The sequence below is a fragment of the Mesoplodon densirostris genome, chromosome 8, assembly GCF_025265405.1.
Source record: "Mesoplodon densirostris isolate mMesDen1 chromosome 8, mMesDen1 primary haplotype, whole genome shotgun sequence".
Classification (NCBI taxonomy): domain Eukaryota; kingdom Metazoa; phylum Chordata; class Mammalia; order Artiodactyla; family Ziphiidae; genus Mesoplodon; species Mesoplodon densirostris.
Window position 1 is genome coordinate 66,994,396 of NC_082668.1, and position 13,210 is coordinate 67,007,605.

Consider the following 13,210-nt stretch of genomic DNA (forward strand, 5'->3'; position numbering starts at 1 on the left):
TTACTGTACATTTATAAAAAATGAATTTCATCTGCCACCGGGCTGCCCAATTCTCCAGTATGATTAGAGCCATCTGGAGTATCTCCCAAACCTCATTAGTTTTTAACTAACCCAAATAGTTTAGTGTTGTCAGAATATTTCACCATCTCTCTGTTTATGTTGTCTTCTTCATCATTAGCAAATACATGGAAAGACATAGGTCCCAACACCAAAAGCCACAATTCCAACTTTCAGCTCCTTACACTGAGGAGTATACATCTATTACTGAACATGGTTCTGATCTCTTAGTCGTTTCTGCAAAACATATATATTCTGATTCATTACCATGACATCTCCTGCAGAGTAGTAAGAACTGGACAATTAGTATGATGGTAAAGAAAGCAACGTTTTATTTCCTACCAGCTTTTTGGTAATTGGAAATCAGGAAACTGAGGACACAGTGGAAAGAGAAAGAGAAAATTTGGAAAATATTTCCCAAATAATACTTGGTAGTATTTCACAAGATCAAGTCTTTGGTAATGTCAAATAGCACAAGAGAATGCACCATGCCCTTCTCACCTCTAACAGCACGGCCATCTATAAGAACTTTAAGGTTCTGCTTAGTTATGACTTTGACTTTGGTTTGGGATGTAGATTAAGTCATCTAAGCTGTGTTTATATTTCTTTTAGTATTCGGTTGAACATTGCAGGGGGTTAGGGACCCCAACTCTCTGTGCAGTCAAAAATCCATGTATAACTTCATTTTATTTTATTTTTTTGGCTGGGCAGCACAGCATGTGGGATCTTAGTTCCCCAACCAATGGAAGCATGGAGTCTTAACCACTGGATCACCAGGGAAGTCCAAAAATCCATGTATAACTTTATAGTTGGCCCTCCGTGCCTGCAGTTCAGCATCTGAGTGTTCATTGAACTAGGGATTGTGTAGTACATTAGTCTTTATTGAATACTTACTAATTTATTTAATGTTATTTATTGAATAGTACATTAGTAAGTATTTATTGAAGATATCCATGTATATAACTGGACTCAAGCAGTTCGAACTGATGTTGTTCAAGGGTCAGCTGTATTTGTGATAATGTTAGCCCAGGATATTATCATATTAGCTATTAAATTGTGATAAAATATGTAACTATTAAATAGAATGTAATAGTGTAATTACATTATCATTATATTGAAAATACACCTATATCACTAGCATAATACCATAAAGGAGGGATAGGGGATAATTGAGTAGTTATTTAAATCACCACTTAATTTCAATGAACTAATTTTGAAAGGATAAAATTTCTGACTTAATTTACATAAATATTTTGGTTCTTTTATTTTTCATAATTTATTTGAAAAATAATATATTGTTAGTTTTCATTGTGTTTACAAAGTACAGTATTATAATATTATCACTTTTCTTTCTTTTTTTTTCCATAATTGTCATTTTCAATGATAGGCAGATATAAACATGTTTTTTAAATTACTTATAACTCCACCTGCAGCATTTGATTCATTCTCCTTTCCTTAAATTAAAAAAAAAATTTTTAATTAATTTTTGTTGGAGTATAGATGATTTACAACATTTATTATCACTTTTCTTGGATTATGTTTTTCTATATTTTAGGAAAAATATAATTGACTAATAACAGGCAAAGTTTTGCAAACACTGTATCAATCCAAAAAATATACATGTATATATCTTTGTGTGTGTGTGTATGTATGTAATATGTACATGTAATATTCAACAGTGAGAGTTCACACATTTTGGATAACTCACACCTCTATGGAATCCAGGCCATATGGGCACTCCCATGTAATGGGAAAATCTAAAAATCAAATGCTTACATGCCTTTTATATTCCAGTTAGTAAACTGTTTTGCACTAGGAATCAAAATGTTATGTACCCCTTTGAACATATTCTTTCCTGCCACTCATTATTTACTATAGCATATGTTTAAGAACTGATGTCCAACTATCATGTAAAAACATTCATAGGTAAAAGATTTAAGTAGTTTGTGAAATATTAAACACACACAAATTAATAATTGGTTAACAACATGATTTTGCTTTTTAAAGAAGTATCATCTAGTAAAAAAAAGAGAAATAAAAAGTAAAACTAAACATCAAAACCAGCAGTGTCTTAGGCGGAGATTTCCTTGTTTAGAAGTCTAAATATAGTTTAGTTGGATTTACAGGAGAGCTTTAAAAGTGCTAATAATATGCCACTTATTGGCATGCACAGTTTAGTCAGATTTTTTCATTTTCATATGCATTCTGATTTCCAGCACATCCAATATGCACTGCTAACCTGTTGTCTTTACCTCCTTAATTATAAATCTTTGCAATTAAAAAGTCAACCTTTACAATCATTAATTTAAATAAATTTAATTTAATCAATGCTCCTGAACTTGAAGGCTTAGAATTCCAAAAACAATTTTTCAGACTACTTTTGATAGTGATGAGTATTATAATAATGAATGCTTAAAGATTCCTTTTTCCACCTCACATATTTCCAAAAATTTAATGTATGTTGTAGCACTTGTTCTTCCTGTTAAATGAGTATGCTATGCTATGTTACTTGCCTTTGACCACATGGAAGGTTCAATAGCTTAGTCATCTAGATAAACAGTATCTCCTGTATATTACAAAGAAATTAAGTCTTTCCTTCCCGAGGAACACCATAGATGACTTGAAAATTGCATGAATTTATCTTTTAAAACAGCGTATTTGGATTAAACTTCCTATGGTCAAGTTTCTTAATTTGTTAAATAGTGATAATAATCCATGCATTACCATATTATCAGGGATTATCAGTTAATGTGAGGATTATATAAGAATACATACATATATATTATTCTCCTCTTCCCAAAGGGTAAAACGTTAATATTTTACCAAGCTATCATAAATTTTTTTTCTCTTGAGAATATGGGTGAAATTACTGAGTGAGAACTTAGTTGACTGGAACCCAGTTAACCGAAATCTATTTACATCAACCGAACTTTCATGCCCTTTATTTCTAATGTTGCTATGAATAAGACTTGTCATAATATAAAAAATACTCTAGGCTCTTTCATAATGTATATTCAGCTCAGTCATCTATACCAGCGGTCCCCAACCTTTATGGCACCAGGGACCGGTTTCACGGAAGACAGCTTTTCCACGGACTCGGGTGTGGGGAGATGGTTCAGGCAGTAATGCGAGTGATGGGGAGCGAGGGGGAGCAGCAGATGAAGCTTCGCTCACTCACCTGCCACTCACCTCCTGCTGTGTGGCCCGGTTCCTAACAGGGGGTCAGGAGTCCCAGGGATTGGGGACCCCTGATCTATATCTTCTTCATACTTTATGGTGAATATTATAAAAGTTCAATTACATTTAGCTTACATAGTTCATACATTAGGAAAATGTACATATAATACAATGGCAGGCATTGTTGTTAACATTTTTGATAAATATAAGATTTTTAAATAAACAGATTTTCTACCTGAAAATTCAATTAACCACACCTTTTCTCCTTCCATCTGGTTAGTAGCTTATTTTTTGGTGCTAGGCATGTGCTTTTAGCTCTGTTAGAATTGAATCTTTATCAACTAATGTAAGCAGCTGGATTTCCTAGAACTTGAAGTCCTTATTTGTCCTCATTAGTGAAAAAATGTTAAAGACACCCACTGTTTTACATTTGCTTGGTAAATTTATGCTTTTATCCCCACTGGGGATTATCTAAATATAATTTTTATTTTTTTACCCCAACTTTAATTTAGAAATATTTCCAACTCCACAAAAGTACTCTTTTCTTAGGTTCACCAACTGTTAACCTTTTATAACATTTGTTGAAACATTTGAGAGTTAAAGACATGGTGTAATTTTACCCCTTAATATTTAACCATATATCTCCTAAGAATAATATTATTATCCTATATGAACAGAGTGAAAATTTCACACTAAGGAAAGTTAACATTAATACATACTAGTTTCTAATGTATAGTCAACATTTAAAATCTCTCAATTGTCCAATAATGCCTTTTTCAGCTGTTTTTTTTTTTTCTTTTTGTTTTTCTCCTCCTTCTTCTTCAGTCAGGGATCCAAAAGTATGTCATTTTTTAAAAATTTAGTTATCATTTCTTTTATGTTAGAAGCTAAAGAAGTGCTCAAAAACCAATTAATCATGCTAAAGAACATAGAAGCCATCCAGAAAGGACTTTTCTTCATTGGCCAAATTAAGACAACTTGTCATAAAATAAATATTGACAGAAATGGATTATAAAATGTTGGTTAAGCAAATGGTCCATGAGTCCTTACTGATACTAAAATCAAATCATTAAAATGGGTGACTTGAGGTGCAGGGCTTTACCTAACAGAATACTGTCTACTAATATATGCAGAAGAAATAATAAAGATCGAAAATGACCACCTTACCACAAATATAGAAATTGTTACTGTAAATGAAAATTGCCAATGGATGCTAAAATTGTTGGTGAAAGACTGTTAGAGAGCAGAATATTCAGACAGTCTCAGTGTATCACCCCAGAGATTATGTATTAGCACAAAAAGAGAAAAGAATTAGTGAATGGAGAAATGTTGTGGATTACCTGAGCCAAATGATTTAACTTACATCAACAATAAGTTAAATCAAACTGACATAATATGCCCCGATGTGAAAGGACATAACAATTTTATAGGAGATTCATGAAAGAACTACAATCTATTTTGCAATTTACACTAGCATACCGGAGTCCAAGAAGTTTATCAGAGATAGTACAACCTGCTGATTTAACTTATTATGATCATTTTGTTTACATGGCATGTATATCTTGTCTTGATTCATAATTAAAGAGAAATAAAACCTCTAGTTGAATATCTGACTCTCTGACTGAAAGGTTTAACAAAACATTTAGATATTTTTGAATATGCAGCTGTTCCCTATGGGAAAGCAATCCAGGTGTGACTCAAATTTTCAATTTCCCTGGATTGTTATTTTTTTAACGCTTCAAATACATAAAGTTAGCAAGTTATGTGATTTTTGAAATCAGTTTTCCTTCTCACATAGAAGTATAGAAACTTATGATTTTGAATCCTAAGCAATGGATGAGTGACAGGATGCTTACCAGTTTGTTTTATCATGCCCGGCTATTTGCATATTAACTTTTTAAAAGGTACTTGAAAAATAAATTGGTGTAACAAGCGGATATGTCTCCTTGCTTTTAAAACACATTGACTATAGACAACTATAATCACCTAATACACATTTACTACAGGAAGAAAATTCACACAGTTTCATAATAGTCATCAAGGCATTTAAATTTTGGTTTCATCTGCCTTTAAAGGACTTATTTTGTAGATACTCTTTTTTTTTTAATTCAAGAAAAATATTAAAGTCTCCCTTCTCCCAGGTTTCTTCAGTACTTTGACAGCTTAAATACAAAAAAAAAATATTTTTTCATGGCAAAAAGACCATGTAACCCCATGAAAATGAGGGTTTATGATGGCCTTCAGCAACAGTACTATGCATGGCGCCTCTATAATTTTATTTGATCCAGCCAAAACAGCTTAAGTTATATAATGGACATTCCCTTCAAATATCCTTTCTTTGCAGGCTTGCACATATATTGTTTTATATATGCCAATGTCAGCCTTTGTGATACAATGCTGCCAAAAATACTGTTTGATGAATACTAATAAATTCAAATGCCTAATATCACCCTGTAGTTTTTAAGGTTGGGGGTGGGAAAGAACAAAAGCCAAGTCTAAATAAATTATAGTCTACATTTGACACTGAAATTTGGGCCAAGTACTCAAGGCTTCAAAAGATGGAATCTGTCCAGTCAGAATACCTTCTTCTCTCCCTGTCCATGTTAATAATCAATGGGACCGCTTAATATAAAAGTCTTTATAGCACATACCAGCAAATATGTGATCATATGTTATAACACAATAATCTATACAGTTAATGGACTTGGAGAATTTAGCAAAATTCCATGACATGTTGGAATGCATATTATAGCTATGTTTCTTACAAATGAAACTTGTAGTACATGATCTTGATTCTGAAATATTCATTTATTCTGGCAATAGAATTCTATCAAGGCTTTGCTCTTGATGAAGAGGGTAGAATTTTCCACTCTCTATTTGCTGTCAGTTAATTATACAAGATTATTATAAATCATTATCCATGTGAAAAAAGCCACATACTACATCACTAGTAACATGGTAAGTAACTATTGCTACTCTCCTCAGAGCATTTCATATCAGAATAGTCTGGCATTTTTTCCTATTTTCTTTTATTTTAAACAATTTATTTGAGCAAAAATCCACTTGAGTCAGGCAGCAACCAATCTAGAAGATAGAAAGGAGCTCTGAAGAGCTGAACAAAATGAGAGTTTCTACAGGCAGAGGGGAGTGGGAACTAGGAAGTTATACTATGCAAAAAAAGTAGGTTGGTTATTACAAAGTTGCTTTCCTTTAGGGGATGGCAAGGGTATCTCAGGCAGATTACCTAACTAGGGCTGATCAGGTGATTTTTGATTGAATGGTTTAAAATTCCATTTCCTGGAGAGCTGAAACTGTAATTAAGTTTAAGTCTTGGACAGTTAAGTGTGGCTTAGCATAAGTGTCTCCATTTTGGGCCTGTTGTCTTGTTTTGAACACGTCCTATTTATTTTCCTCAGAAACTTGGTGATCACCCCTTACAACTTGTTACCATGAAGAATTAGGTTGATGGATATAGCTGTCTTGGGTGGTTTTCCTTTGCTGCTGTAGACCTGTTTTCGTAACAGTCTGTTCTTTTTAATGGAAGGACCAATAGGGTGTTTTTTGGAAGTTGGCCTAGGTGTGGGTAGAACAAAGAGGGAGCCAGGCTGTGGATCCCCACAGCTGCCAAAATAAAGGCTCTTCTAATCTCCAGGGAGAACACTTGCGTTTATTCCTGGGTAAAGCTGCCTTGGACATTTTTGTTACATGTGTATTTTTTTTTCCAGCATCTGATAATAGAGTCCAGAGTTCCCTTAAGCTTTGCTCTTTTATCTTGGGCTTGACAACCCCCACTGGTTTGCTCCATAGAAAAACCACTTTCTTTTGAGAGTGGTTCTCAAGTTTTACTTAAAAAGTTAAAGTTTTTCTCTACTCTACAAAACCCAGGAATGGGGAGAGGCAGCACCCAATCGGCCAGCTGTCATGAATCAAGGTTGGCTCGTAGCGCCCGAGGTCCACACCTGCACCTTATATATCGGTAGCTTCTCTGCTTCAGTTTGTTCCCGGCTCTTTCAGGAAGAACCAGGCTTTACGCTGCTCTCTTGGGTGAGTGTTTCCACTGTTTTTATTTTTTCCGTCAGTCTGTTTTTCAGTATCTTGGACTGTAGTTTTTCCACTTCATGTTTTCCAACTGTGTTATGGATTTTCTGCTTCCCTTTATGTTTTCTTTTTGCTCTTTCATCAGGACCTTAAGAGATATGGAAGGTAAGCAGACATACCGGTTGTCTTTCTTCGGTTCACAATATTTATATGGTACCTTTTTTAGGGAAAAAAAATCAAACTAAAACAAGAGAAAAATCTCATTAGTCATGCTGATACAGTTTTGTGAAGTGCTGATAAAGTGTTTTAGAATTTAGAGAAATATTTAGCTACTGGAGCCTTGTGAAATAAGAGTCATTATCTCAGCTTTAGAGATGAGGAAATTAACACTTAAAATAGTTTAGTTACTTGGCCTTAGCTAGTAACAGAAGAACTGGGAGTTGGTCTGAGTCTCATGACTTGAAAGGCAAAAATTTATAATAAATGTAGTACAAGCATTACAATATATTTGATGAGTTGAAAAAATATGTTTTTTTTTTTTTTTTTTTTTTTTTTTTTTGCGGTACGCGGGCCTCTCACTGTTGTGGCCTCTCCCGTTGCGGAGCACAGGCTCCAGACGCGCAGGCTCAGCGTCCGTGGCTCACGGGCCCAGCCGCTCCGCGGCTTGTGGGATCTTCCCGGACTGGGGCACGAGCCCGTGTCCCCTGCATCGGCAGGTGGACTCTCAACCACTGTGCCACCAGGGAAGCCCAGAAAAAATATGTATATGTTTTACATGGAAATATACTGTTTTATTTCTTTAAGTATTTTTAATTGAAGTATAGTTGATTTACGATGTTGTGTTAATTTCTGCTGTACAACAAAGTGACTCAGTTATACACATATATACATTGTTTTTTATATTCCTTTCCACTGTGGTTTATCCCAGGATGTTGAATATATTTCCCTGTGCTATACAGCAGGACCTTATTGTTTATCCATTCTGTATGTAATAGCTTGCACCTACTAACCCCCACCCCACAGTCCTCCACCCCCACCTCCCACTTGGCAACCACTAGTCTGTTCTCTATGTCTGTGTGTCTGTTTCGGTTTCATAGATAAATTCATTTGTGCCATATTTTAAATTCCACAAATAAGTGATATCATATGGTATTTGTCATTCTGTTTCTTACTTCACTTAGTATGATAATCTCTAGTTGCATCCCTGTTGCTGCAAATTACATTATTTCGTTTGTTTTTATGGCTGAGTAGTATCCCATTGTATATATGTAGCACATCTTTATCCACTCACCTGTTGATGGACATTTAGGTTGTTTCCATGTCTTGGCTATTGTGGATAGTGCTGCTATGAATATAGGGGTGCATGTATCTTTTTGAATTAGTTTTGTCTGGATATATGCCCAGGAGTGGGAATGCTGTATCACATGCTAACTCTATTTTTAGATTTTTGAGGAAGCTCCACACAGTTTTCCATACTGGCTACACCAACTTACATTCCCACCAACAGTGTAGGAGAGTTCTCTTTTCTCCACACCCTCTCCAGCATTTGTTATTTGTAGACTTCTTAATGATGGCCATTCTGACCAGTGGAAGGTGGTACCTCATTATAGTTTTGATTTACATTTCTCTAATAATTAGCAGTGTTAACCATCATCTTTTCATGTGCCTTTTGGCCATCTGTCTGTCATCTTTGGAGAACTGTCTATTTAGGTCTTCTTCCCATTTTTCAGTTGGTTTGTTTGCTTTTTTGTCATTGAGTTGTATGAGCTGTTTCTATATTTTGGAAATTAAGCCCTTATCAGCCACATATTTTGCAAATATTTTCTCCCATTCTGTAGGCTGTCTTCATTTTGTTTATGGTTTCGTTTGCTGTGCAAAGCTTGTAAGTTTGATTAGGACTCATTTGTTTATTTTGTTTTTATTTCTATTGCCTTGGGAGACTGACCTAAGAAAGCACTGGTACAACTTACGTCAGAGAATGTTTTGCCTATGATCTCTTCTAGGAGTTTTGTGGTGTCATGTCTTATGTTTAGTCTTTAAGCCATTTTGAGTTTATTTTTGTGCATTGTGTGAGGGTGTGTTCTAACTTCATTGATTTACATGCAGTCGTCCAGCTTTCCCAGCACCACTTGCTGAGGAGACTGTCTTTCCTCTATTGCATATTCTTGTCTCCTTTGTCAGAGATTAACTGACTGTAGATGTATGAGTTTACTTCTGGGCTCTTGTATACATTGATCTATGTGTCTGTATTTATACCAGTACCTTGCTGTTTTGATGACTGTACCATACTGGGTTGTGTATCATAGCACAATGATAGCATTTATTGTTTCTTCTTTTCTAATCATTTGCCTTTGTTTATTTCTTTTATATTTTCTTTATTTTCTTTTTACTGTGCTGGCTAAGACATTTAGTACACAATTGAATAAAAGTGGTGATAGAGACCATCTTTTTTTCTTATTTTAGAGGAAGTGCTTCAAATATTTTCAGTTGAGAATAGTGTTTGCTATGTTTTTTGATAGATTTCTCTAATGGATTACTCTGCTTACAGATTTAAAGATAAATAGTTGTTGAATATTATCAAATACAGTTTTCTACTTTTTAAAAAATTTATCATTTGATAGTTATCATACGTTTCTCTTCTTTTAATCATTTTATATGGTAAATTAACATTATGATTTTTCTAATGTTAAACCAACCTTTAAATTTTGGGATAAATTCACTTGCTTATGATTGATAATTATTTTTTACACTGTAGGACTTGGCTTCTGAATATAAAGACTTCTGGTCTATATTCACAGCAAGATTGGCCTCTGAACTGGTTTTCTCACACTATCATTGTCTGGATTTGGAATTAAGATTATACTGCTTTAATGGAAATGATTGTGAAATATTCTAACTTGTTTGTTGCTTATAACTGAAATTACCTGTTTATTGAAATGGTCTAGAATTTGCCTATAAAACCATCTGGACCTGAGTTTTTCCCATAAGGTCTTTTAAATTACTAGTTCTATTTCTAACTAGTTGTAAGAACATTGATGTGGGTATTTTTAAAGAATAAATTAGCTTTGGTAAATTTTAGCATCCTATGTATTTACCCATTTTATCTAAGTGTTCAGAATAAATTTACTAATAATATTCTTCATTGTAATATATAATTATATTACCATTCTGTCATCTTAAGATTATTTCTGCCTTCTTTTCTTTCTTCATTAACCTTGTAGATGGTTTGTCTATTTTACTGTATTCATCTAAGCACGAACTTGCTTTTTTGACCCTCTATGCTTTTTCTTTTCTATTTTACTTTCTAGTGTTACTTTATTTTACCTTATTTTTTCTTAGATTTATAAGTTTCTTTTTCCGTGTTTTTTATTTTCCTCACTGCTCAAATAGAATGTTAGCTCATTTAATTTTCAGCGTTACTTATCTTCTAATTCATATGTTTAATGCTATAAATTTCCATTTAATATCCCTTTTGCTCAATTTCCCAAGTTGAGATACAGCAATTACATAATTTGTTACTAAGCATTTATGTTAAAAGCAATCCTAAGTATTTCTTAGAAAATACTTGCTATGATCTATTGTAAATGGTTTTGCTTCCTATTTCATTTTACAAATGTTCAACGTTAGTATATAAAAACAGTCAATTTTTGTTTATTGGCTCTATATCCTTGTATCAAAATACTTCAGAGTCTTTTTGTGATCTCCTTATTTTTGCACATGAGGTATTTGAAAATATTTATTTACGTTACCAAATGCATGGAGATTTTTAAATTTATATTTTAGTAACTTCCAACTTAATTGCATTTTGTATTCTTTATGTTTGTGGGTTTTTTTTTTCATTTTTGAGGACTGATACATGGCCAGTTTATATAAGTATTCTGCACATACTTGAGATGAATGTGTGATCTTGAACTGTTGTACACAATAGTATTTTCCATTTCACTTCCCATTTCTTCATTCCTAATATATTCTGTTATCAGTAAGTTCTTCAGTTATAATTTTCAGTTCTATAATTCTCTTTTGAATTTGTCTAATTTATTATGTATTGCCATCAATGCATTTTGAATTTATACTATATATTTATGATTTTTTAAAAATTTAGTCTGCCTAGTCATTCCTGAAAGTTTCCTATTGCCTTAACTGCCAATATATTTTTAAACATTTTATAATTTCAATTCTATATTCTGAATTTAATCATATTAATATCAAATGGAAGTGGATGAATATACATCTGTTTTTGTTTCTGCTTTTGCTAACTCAAACTCATGTTTGGTGTCTTCTGAGTATAGGTTTATATTTTCTTGGCTTTCATCTGTAGCCATCTTAGTCTGGCTTAACAAGGTCTTCTTTCAACTGGCCCAAGACATAGTATCTAATGCAAATCACTGCATTACAAGGGCATTTCCCCTCACCGCAACTGTGTTTCTTCTCCTTGCTCCTGGATATTTCATGGGCACATAGTTGAATCCAACATCCTTGAGATGTTCCCTCTTTATTATGGTCCCAGCAACACATTCAAAAGGTAAAATTTATTTAGACCTAGTAATTTTTCACAAGGAGATACTCCTAGGGTGTCCTGTCTGCCATATTGCCAGAAACAGAAAACTATATATATATATAAAATCTTTTTAAGATTAGCACAATTATTTATTTAACCATGTATGTATAGTATGGTGCCCCAATACTCTGTAATGGTGACGTGGACCCACATTATTTCTGTTTTCACCACAGTACCTCCTTATATTAGTTATTCTGTAATTATGTGTTTATTAACTTTAGTCTATTATTACAGCCTACTGTGGAAGAGTATTCTCATCTAGTAAAGCATTCCACTTTAAATTAACTAATCTGTTACAAAGTATGAAAGGTTATTTATGCACCATTTAAAAGAAGGAAGACTATTTTATTCATTTCTAGATTCCCTGAATCTAACAAAATTGCTGTTGTATAGGAGTCGTCTAATAAATGTGTATTGAATTAATATAAATGTATAAAGGAAGGAAGGGTAAGAAGGTAGGATGGAGGGTTGTGGCATAGTCCTCAAATAAATAAAAGTCCTTATTTCCTACAATATATAGATTATATAGTAAAATTTCTGAAAGTGACTTCCAAGTTAATTGCTCAGATACAAAAGTTAAAGTGACCAGAGAGCATAATGACCTCTTTATTGTGCATGTATTAGTTTTATTGCATAATGATGCCTATTCCCCTTTGGATCTGCTTGTGGATTATGTTGGTTGCAAGTAGGTTAAAGGTTATATAGATGCAAGTATGAGCAAGGATTCAAAAAATTCTCATTAAAAATTGCTGTGTCCTCTGATTATTATAGTAAATCCACATGGAACGATGTTGTAGTGTTAGAAAAAGTATTATAGTAAATAGCCAGACCTCTATTTTTTGTGAATCTGATACCCATCATTTGTCGTTATAATCTCTTTATTTTCCTTAATTGTTCATTATATTCACAGTTCATAAATAATAGTTAATGATTTGTTTTACTAAATTGTCTGTGGCATATCTTTTAGGAACTAATTCCTATAAATCATATATAAGTAGATTAAGGGTGATGAGAATCCTCAAAAATATTAAACAATATTAATAACACACTTAACCCATGTCTGTTAAACTAAAACAGAATTCTATAATTCCATCAATGCCAAAAGTCAATTTAACGTTTTTGGGTGATGATGTAACCTTATTCCAGTGCTCACAATATTATTTTACCAGGTATTAAGTCCTGGCTGATTCTGCAATTGTGTTGGAGTGTGTCCTGATATACTGTTATTGCCCCATATATCTATGGATTAACAGTTCTGTACACATAGCTGGGATCCACCCTACTTTAAAGCTAAATAAATATTGTCAGTGGATTAAGAAATTCCAGATTTTTAAAAGCCCAGATGAAAAGAGGCACTAAATAGATTAGTAAATGATACAT